Here is an 8,227-nt window from a genome sequence, read left to right on the forward strand (position 1 = left end):
TATTTATGATTTTAACTTTATACACAAGTGCCAAAATACTATCATTACTAAGCTCTTATCTTGCTGGGGTTCAAGCTATCCTAAAATGTGCCTTAACCTTCCCTGTAGTTTCCCCAGGGACCACTGCCCACAAGGGCCCATGACAGCAGCAGAAACAATGTGTATGGAATGTATCAAATCAGCACAGAACACTAACATGCTTTCAATCACTTTTTTAGATAGAGCAGAACTAATTTTTCCATGGGGCTCTAGGTGATCATGGATTCTATACCCAACAAAACATACTTATTATTAGAGCTGATTCACTTCCTAAATACTATATGTGCCCACAAAATGCAGAGTGCAGCCTTCTCAATTTATTGTCTAGCCCATCACAGCTCTCTCACTGGAAAGAGGCTGGCACTGCCCCCGATTGTTAAAAAAAATAATTAAAATTCAGTGCACACAATCATTGTGAACTTGTTTTAATTTGTGTACATAATATCCACTAACATAATAAATAACATTTTTATTTGACAGAGAATGAAACAACCTAGAAACAGTTCAGGATCAAGCTCATATTAGAAAGATGAAATGAGGATATCAGAATCAGTCACAAAATTGATAAACTTAAGTGGGTGTGACAAGTGATTCACTAAAACTTACTTCCATACAGGAATAAAATAATCTCTAAAACCTTCAGATATTTTTATAAGAGAACATGTTTTATAAGAAATTCTAGCTAATTCTGTTAGATAGTAAAGTACTGATGTTTTCATTCCTTGATAAATCCTTCAATAAATGTTTTAAACCTGAATTTGAAAGCATTCACCCAATTATAAAACATAATTCACTGCTACTTTTCAGTGGAAAGAACCATTTTTAGTTTCTAAGAGAAACTCTATTGAATGAAATTACTGATCATAAATACTCTACTACAAGGTTTAAAATGTTTTATAACTGGTTAGAGTTATTTTGTTGTTGTTATTGTTCACAACAATAATCTTTAACATTTTTAGGACATTATTTTTTAACTTGTTCAAAGTAAACCCCTTCCCTTCAGGTTTTTTTTATCTGTTTTTTATGATGGTATGACTTTACTGCAGTCTTGCTAGTCACATCCTTTGCTTGTTGATTGTTTTCATTCTTGGTGAAGGCTGCAAGATGGTATTACTACCTCAACTGTACAGGTCTCAGGAATGAAGTAGTGTCTAATGGAACATAAACTGTAGTAAGAGTCTACTGTAATTTTATCATAGGAATTAACATTTATGATAACTCTGTAAATGCATTTAAATATTTGTTTCTCTTGTGTACATCAATGTAATACTAGCAATTATAGTTAAGTAAACAATTAAATTATTTTGTCACAATTAATTTTTATAATTTACACATGTAGTATAATGTCTAAAGAAATGACAAACACTCCTTTTTTTCTTCCTTAATGTTCCTGGGGAAAGTTATTCTCTGCAAGATTAATTGGGAATTGTCTGGAGGTGGATTAGGAACATTCAACTCTGTAAGAATGGCATAGTGTATCAATGTGTGTTTTTGGTAGTTTTACTCAAAGACATATAATTTTCAAAGCATTCAGTAAACATTCTATAGCCTTTAGTAGCTACTGTTTAAATGCTGAAAGTTAGTGATGCATAAAATTTGTGATTCAAATCATGTTAACTGCAATTGTTTCTTTTTTTTTCACATTCCTCTTAATTTGTCTATTGTGGATTAGAATCAGAAGTGAATAAAAATAACATTTCTGATATATCTCTTGTTGTTTGTATAAGGAGCATTTCAAAGATTTTTTTTTGTTTCTCATTGTCTAGCTCAAACCAACAAGTTCTGGTACTGAAGAGGGACCACTCATGCAGTGACTTGTGGGAGAGACAAGCAGTTCTTAAATGGTATTTTACCCGTATTTAATTTTGAATTCACAATAGACGAATTAAGAAGAATGTAAAAAACATATGCAGTTAACAAGACTTTTATCACCAATTTTTCAAATTTATAGCCTTATTCAATTGTTTAGTAGTTTTCCTCAAATTTTCTTAAAGAGAATTATGAACTCACTTTTAATATCTGAAAAATGATTTTAAAATGGGCCTTAATACTGCTTCTTAACAATTTCACATCAAAGTGATTACTCTAGAAAGATCTAGAAAACATGAATCTTGTCTAATCTCATACTTTTATTTTATAAATTATTATAATTATATAAAGTACAAGTAGTTTGCATAGAGACACTTTATAAAAGTATATGTAATTTGATCTTTATTATCTTAATAAACAAGCATTAAAAATAGATCCAGTCAACTACGAGAAATAATAATACAAGTCATAACATTCATTACTTTCACCAGGTAACGCTAATTGAGTGGATATCGTTCAATTACGGATAGGCCTAACAATTATACATAGCCATAGATAAGTTTCAATGGCACTATTGATCACTGTTAATTAAAATTTTGTCTAAATTGAATAATGAACCTTTATATTAAGCCAAGGAAACAGTTACATGTTTGGGCCTACAGGCTACAGTAGAATTTACAAAAACATCATGACAGTAGGATGATATTGATAACCCTGACTTTACGTTTCAGTTTTACATATTAATATAACTTCAATTATAAGCAAATTGACATGTATTACACTTATATTTTTTACAACTTACAAATTACAGATACTATAACTAAGTATATAAACGAATGGGAAGTTAATCTGTTCCACAGTTTTATATTTATACTGCTTACAACTTAAACGTTACGTAACTAGATCTTACAAAAAACTAAACAGACATAACTTGTCATTTTCCATAAATATTAATATTTAAAGTAATTATAAGTTGCACTTCAAGTCAATATGAGTTGTTTACATACTCACACTTATCAACCACAAGGTCCAGCCGATATAACATACTGATACTTACCCATGCTGATAAAAAAGGTATACGCACATTACTTGGAAAATAACAAATACAGTGCGAATCCCATTTTCATGATACAGTGTTTCTTGTACAGATAAAGATGACTTAGCGTAGACGCACTAACATCGACATCTGATGTCATATTTGTTTTGTCTAAACATAAGACTGATATCATGAGCTCAGCTGTAGATGTTCATTTCTATCTACAGACAAAATGACCCACAACAGGTCCATTAACACTAATGTTACTGTCATGTTTATTGCAAGTGTAACTGGTCTCTGGTTACAAGTGGTGCCCCGGTGAAACAGTGGTATGTTTGTGAACTTACAACGCTAAAATCCAGGGTTTGATTCCTCGCGGTGGACACAGTAGATAGTACAGTGTGACTTTGCTCCTTAAAAACAAAACAAACAAACAAAAGTTATAAGTGATTTTGTGATTCTGATAGTGTCAGTGATAAATAAACTGTGTGCAATTAAATCGCTCTTCATACTGTTACGACAGCGGAAGTCGCGCGAGGCTGGGAGCATGCGCTGGAATTCTAGAAAGATCGAGGAACCAGTCGAACGTCCTAGCGTTTGCTAGACGCGCGCTCTTATTGTATATAAGCGCGGCAAATAAAGCGAGAGAATTAATCGGAACTGGAATAGCAGATAGAGGGAGATTGAAGCTATAGACGCCATTAATCGAGTCAAGCGGGCGGTAGGCACATTAATTAAAGTGCGTGAATCGTTGTGAATTATAGCGTGTGTTTAAGTTAAAGTGACTGTGGAAATTAAGTGTATTGCAAAGTTGAATTGAGAAAGAATAAACTAGTTTTATTTAAAAAAGGACTTGTATCGCTGAAGATCTTTGGAAAGAATTTCTACGGAAAATTAACAAACGACCAGAGACGTAACAAATTGGTGTCAGAGAGTGGGACGAAAAAAAAGAGAAGATGGAAACGAGAAGCGGCAAATCAAACTACAGCTTAGCAGATTTGATGGCAGCAATACAAGAACAGCAAAAGAAACATTAAGAACGAGAAAATAAACAAGAAGAGAGATTACAGCAGTGGTTGGAGGAGAAAGAAAAGAAACAAGAAGAGAGATTACAGCAGTTGTTGGAGGAAAAGGAAAAGAAACAAGAAGAACGAGAAAATGAACAAGAAGAGAGACTACAGCAGTGGCAAGAAAACCTGGAACAGTGGCAGCTCGAGCAGCAAAATAAACAAGAGAGACTACAGCAGTGGTTGGAGGAAAAAGAAAAGAAACAAGTAGAACAAGAAAAGAAACAAGAAGAGAGACTACAGCAGTGGTTGGAGAAGAAGGAAAATAAACAAGACGAGAGGCTACAGCACTGGTTGGAGGAGAAAGAAAATGAATACAAAGAGAGACTACAGCAGTGGATGGAGCAGGAAGAAAATAAACAAGAAGAAAGTCTACAACAATTGAGAGTAAGCCAGAGTACACAAATGGAAAACATTAGTAAATTTCAAAGCGAATTAGATGCATTAAAGGATGATTAATTGCCTTTTACACAAGGAGGATACATTAACCATCGACTTATTAGAAGTCACATCCCAGATATGAATGTCAGCAATATGAGTGATCTAGTACGAAGGAAGCCACAGGAATTCGATGGGAAGGCACCGTGGGAAGCATATAGAGCACAATTTGAGCTCCTGGCATAGATGAATGGATGGACAGAGGAGCAGAAAGCAATATATCTGGCAACAAGCCTGAAGGGACAACCACTGGAAATACTTGGACAGTTGTCGGCAGATGACAGGCACAACTATAGAGCACTGTTAGCAGCTGTAGAACTCAGGTATGGAACCCAAAATCAGTCTGAAGTCTACAAGGCTAGGTTTAGAACAAGAGTCCATGCTAAAGGGTAGAGCCTGCAAGAGCTGGCACAAGACTTGGATAGTATGGCACACAAGGCCTACCCAACTGCACCATCCGATGTCCTCAAGCTGTTGCTGAGGGATCAGTTTGTAGATGCCTTGGACAGTTCACAACTAAAGATACAAGTGAAGCAAGCACACCCCTCGGTTATGCAGGATACAATGACCAGAGCTCTTGAACTTGAATCCTATGTTAAGTCCAGCACAGAGGTACCAAGGTTGGTACAGTCATCAGGATTCAAGGCCAGAAAAGGACAGCTTTCAGAGAAGTTTGAGGGACTTTGCTGGCACTGTAACAAACCTGGGCACAAGAAAGCTCAATGTCGGAAACTTCAACACAGGGAAGATGCCACGGCAGGAAAGGCTGCTACCCAGCAATGTTGTTGGAACTGTGGAGAGCAAGGACATATGAGGAGCCAGTGTCAGAAGAATACTACCAATAGATCAGTCTCGGAGAAACCAGTAGTGGTTGGTGCTGAGGGACGCCCACCAGCCCCCATCGAGAAAGTCCCAACAGCTAGATGTAAAATGCCAAGCACACATAGTGTCTATATGACAGGAAAGCTGGATAGCCAAAAGTGCAACTTTGTCATAGATTCTGCATCTCATCAAACCCTTGTGAGTATCAAGGTGCTGGATCACAAAGGAGTAATCACTTTCCCATCTCTGGAGAAGAATACCATCTTGAAGCTTCAACTGGTCCCATTGTGCCCAATAGTTCTTTGTCACAGGGTTTAAGCTAGACACCTTCTCCCAAGCAGGGTGCAAAACACCTGCTTTTAAAAATCAATTATTGGTTTCAAATCTTGATCTTTCTCCTGCTCTGCTTTAATATCTACACCTGATTTCGTTTCACTGTCATCATCTCCTTTAGTCACTTTGATTTCAGCTTGATGACACCTGGTTAGTTCAACCTCTCTTTTAACACTTACTGGAATTTGGCCTTTGTTGTTCCCAAACGTCATTTTATCAAAATTAACTACACACTTCCTCTGTAGTAAGTATTCTAACCCTAGTATGCATGGGTCTTCAATGTCAGCCAAGTATACTTTGTGTCTGTCCTTTATGCCCATGAGCTCAATACTTATCCACACTGGTCCCCACAACCTTGAATAATGTCCTGTCACACCATAAAGCTTCTGTATGGCTTCTGGTTAATGGAGGAAAAATTTTATATTACTGTTACGTCTCTGGTCGTTTGTTAATTTCCAGTATAATTTCTTTCGGATGAAACTTCAGCGATACAAGTCCTTTCTTAAATAAAACCAGTTTATTCTTTCTCAATTCAACTTTGCAATACACTTAATTTCCACAGTCACTTTAACTTAAACTCACGCTATAATTCACAACGATTCACGTACTTTCCTTACGGTATCCGTGTCTATATCTTCAATCTCTCTATCTGCAACTATATTCTTGCCTTCACTTTATTTGCCGGCTTATATACTATAAAAGGGTACATCTCGTCTCTTCGTGAATCTTCTAGATACTCATCACGTGTTACTAGCGTCACATGACTTCCGCTGTCGTAACACTGCCACTTAAATTAAATCAATAGATAATTAACAATAACTTATTTAAATGTACAGAATTTACAAACACTACAAACACAAAATTAAAATTCAACAAAGTCTCTTAATTTTATGGGACGTATCTTCTTCCGTACTGGTCTCTATCTCGTTGGCTTCTACTTCACGTGAGGTTCATCTGCTCCATCTGGAATTGTCCCATTATCGGTAATAGTCACATCAGTGGTAGTAACTTCATTAAGGGCTTCACTGTTTCCCTTCTCAAAACCAGGTAGAATTTTTGCTTCGACAGTGGCTTTTTCAGGTGACACGTCTTCGCAGCGTCGTCTGTTTCGTTGTTCACTTCGTTCCAACTGAAATATTTTGGACCGTGATAACCACCTTTGGCTTTCCCCCGCCAACCACATTTTATTCGGAAAGTCACGTCTGAGAGACGATCCACTACCTTCATATGGGCCTTCCCATGGAGAAGACAACTTAGGAGACTTCCCTTTGGTCTTCCTGGGATTATACAACCACACCTTGTCTCCTGATCTCTTATCATAACATAACTTCATCGAATCAGCAGATGTTTTCAAGTTTGAATGCACTTGATGGTGAATATTATCCATCCTTTCCGATAACACTTTCACGAATTCTGACACATTTTCAGGCAACTTTTCATAAGGTGGGCGTCCTATTAACAAATCCACTGGCAACCGAAGTTCCCGACCAAACATCAACTTTGCTGGAGTGTATCCAGTGGTTTCATGCTCTGCTGTCCTATAGTCCATCAACAGTGGAGGGAGTAAGACATCCCAGTCATCTTGGCGGCTATTACAAAACTTTGCCAATTCCTGTCCAAGTGTCCAGTTGTACTTTTCTACCATCTCATCAGACTGTGGGTGAAGTGGCGTTGTCCTGGTCTTTCGGATGCCAAACAACTTGCAGCATTCATGGAACACAGCTGATTCAAAGTTACGGCCTTGATCCGAATGCAGTTCGTATGGCATACAAAATCTGAAGAAGAAATTGCTAATAGCCAAAGCTACAGTTGTAGCTTCCTGATTTGGTATTGCATATGCCTCTGGCCACTTGGTGAAATAATCCATCACCACACAAATGTACCTGTTTCCAGCACGAGTTTTAGGCAAAGGGCCAGCAATATCAATGGCTACTCTTTCCATTGGTGCACCAACTTGATATAACTTCATTGGAGCACGTCTTTTATGCTTGGGTTCCCTTTTAGAACAACATGTACTGCACGACCTGCACTATTCTTCCACATCTTGCCTCATATCTGTCGTAGATGACTCAATGTCTTCTTAACTCCGAGATTTTTTACTGTTAAACTATCATGGGATTGACGCAGCACAACTTCCCGTAACTTTCTCGGTATAACCGTTTGCCAGGTCTATACGACACAGATCAGTCTCTGTAAATAAATGAACATTAAAATTATTTACCAAAATTTTCGTTTAGAATTTAATTTTAACGCTCATGTACGAAAATGTAATTGTTTCATTTTACTGTTAGGTAGTTTTTAAAAGTACATTATTGTTACGTCTCCGCTTGTTAATTAACTTTCCGTAGCTTCGTTCCGACAAAACTTTAGCGACACAAGTTCTTTACTTAATAAAACTAGTTTATTCTTTCCAAATATAACTTTAACGATACACTCAACTTCAACAATCGAGCTAAACAAACGCTGTAACGTCTCTCGTGCTCTCTGACTGCAGTTCAATTACTCAATGTCTACCCAGACATTACATTCCCCTCTTTTATATACCAGCCTACCCTATATCTAGTAAGAACTAGAACATTCGCCAAAGTACATGATAGTTCTAGAAACGTTGCGTCACAGTAGTCATGTGACTCGATGACGCAACAATATTATAGTATAAAGACAAAAAATAAGGACGAGTGAC

General features: G+C 36.9%; 1 long non-coding RNA gene across 1 annotated transcript in view; it reads right to left on the reverse strand.

The window, feature by feature from the left end:
• The window catches only part of LOC111089326, a 30,759-nt gene extending 27,604 nt beyond the window's left edge, over positions 1-3,155 (reverse strand). The window contains exon 1 of the long non-coding RNA XR_002613592.1: positions 2,906-3,155. This is a non-coding gene — a long non-coding RNA (uncharacterized LOC111089326). The remainder of the gene's footprint in view (positions 1-2,905) is intronic.
• Between the last annotated feature and the right edge of the window lie 5,072 nt (positions 3,156-8,227).

Source organism: Limulus polyphemus, unplaced genomic scaffold (genome assembly GCF_000517525.1).
Source record: "Limulus polyphemus unplaced genomic scaffold, Limulus_polyphemus-2.1.2 Scaffold5897, whole genome shotgun sequence".
NCBI lineage: Eukaryota > Metazoa > Arthropoda > Merostomata > Xiphosura > Limulidae > Limulus > Limulus polyphemus.